The following is a 1,994-nucleotide window of genomic DNA, read 5'->3' as shown; positions in this document are numbered from 1 at the left end:
CTCCCCCCCCGCCCCCTCCACGCACCTTGCCATGTTGGACGAGCCCCCCAGTGCCAGTACCAGCCGCGCGGGCAGCATGCGCAGCAAATCAAGCAGCTTCCATGGCAGCCTGCACCGCTCCAGAGATGGCAGGTGAGGAATCCGAATTAGATTTCAATCTCATGAGTAGGAATATGAAGTAATCTGAGATAGTTGTACAAAAACCTATTCCAATAATGTGCACAATTGTTATGCATTGTGGGCTTTGAACCCACAACCTTCCAAACACTAGCCTAGATACCCAATATCCAGGTTACCGTGAAACAGAAGTAACAACAGATCTTTGTTTCTGTATTGCGATCCGAATGAAATGGTGGAGACTTGGTTCTATCCATCAGTTGTTGACTGGATTTTGAGATGTGGGCATTGCACTCCAAAAAAAAGATATATATATTTTTTTAATATTCTGCACTGATTTGTGGGGATATTTTGCACAGATTTTTGCGAAATGCCAGTAAATGTTAATTAGACTATTTAAAGGGGTGGTTCATTGCGATTTCACTTTTTTACCGTTAGTTAGTGTGTAATGTTGCTGTTTGAGCATAAACAATATCTGCAAAGTTACGAAGCTAAAAGTTCAATGCAAACGGAGATACCGTCTTTTAAAACCGGGTTCGTGACATCACAAACCCAGATAAACCCCGCCCTCGGGAAAAGGCAGCAAAGGGGGCGAGGCCATGCTGTGCTGCTTTAGAGAAGAGGAAGAGAAAAACTAGAGGTGCACGTAAAAATCTATTCATATATGAATCGCGATTCTGTCTTCTAACGATTCTAATGGATTCACAGGTTTCAAAATCAATGTTCTAAAGCAGCGGTTCTTAATACTGTGCCTCGCGTCCCCCTGCTCTGCACACGCTCTGCATCTCTCTCATTCAGCTCAGCTCCAGCAATGAACTGTTACAATTATACACTTATTTTCACATAGCTATGAGAAGCGTTAAACATGGACACGCGTGCAGTTGCCGTACTGTAGAAACAGTAGCGTATGTTCATATTTTGTCCTAAAATTAAGCAATTGTTTTAGCATATATAATGACAGATTTTTAATGTGTCCTTTGTCCAGTGTTAATAATTGAAGGCCTCCACAGTCTCCTGCCAACTCTGTCATCACTCTATATTAGAAAAAGTTTTTAGTGTCTAAAAAAATGTATTGTTGTGACTAAGTGGTCACTGTAAAAAATATTTTTTAAAAAGTCACTCCTGCTGATGTGAGCTTCATCCAGAGTTAGAAATGAATGGAAGCTCAGAGTAAAAATGCCCTCAAAAGTGACAAATGCCAGAGAAAATAAAAATATTTCAGTTTAGTTTTGTGGTTACGTGATGTTTTCCTTATTTATACTTATTCATATTATTTAGATGAAGATTTATTTGAATTAAATTACTAAATTGAAGCATTTGACATAAAAGGATGTCATGAGGGTGTAAAATATCCCTGATTTGCAGATTTTGTGCATCTTTTCTGACACTAGGTTCATGAGACATTTCCAGCTGCATATCTCAGTAAAACATACAGCAGCAGCTGACTGTGAATATACAGTGTCTTGTGTCTAACTGTCATGGTTCGCTACTGTGAGGAGCACGGAGCGAAGAACGAGGAGACGCAGAGTCGAATTCAAACTTATAGACTTTAATAATATCCAGGCAGGGAAACAGAAAAACACATGAGCAAGGGTAGACATCCTTCTATGGCATCGTGAAGCACCTTTATTTTTAAGAGTGTAGGGCAGATAATGAGGGGCGGGCAGACAGGTGAGAAGGATAACTAATCACAAGGAACACCTGGAACAAATGGAACTAAATGGGGACAGGAACCGGAAGGACCAAATAAGGACAAACAGGAACTAAATGGGAACATACACGTGACATTACTCCCCCCTCCCGGAAGCAGTAACAATACTACTGTGGAGGGTGGTGGGCTGAGTCCCCTCCTGAGTCTCCTGCTCCGCCATGGCCAC

At 41.4% G+C, this 1,994-nt stretch overlaps 1 protein-coding gene across 1 annotated transcript in view; it reads left to right on the top strand.

The window, feature by feature from the left end:
- fzd3a (frizzled class receptor 3a) overlaps positions 1-1,994 on the top strand; it is a 20,815-nt gene that overhangs the window by 16,114 nt on the left and 2,707 nt on the right. The gene's annotated exons all lie outside the window — the stretch shown is intronic.

Source organism: Sinocyclocheilus anshuiensis, unplaced genomic scaffold (assembly GCF_001515605.1).
Source record: "Sinocyclocheilus anshuiensis isolate Anshui unplaced genomic scaffold, SAMN03320099.WGS_v1.1 scaffold306, whole genome shotgun sequence".
NCBI classification, from domain to species: domain Eukaryota; kingdom Metazoa; phylum Chordata; class Actinopteri; order Cypriniformes; family Cyprinidae; genus Sinocyclocheilus; species Sinocyclocheilus anshuiensis.
The sequence above is the reverse complement of the archived record's forward strand: the minus strand, read 5'-3'. Positions and strand labels throughout refer to the sequence as shown.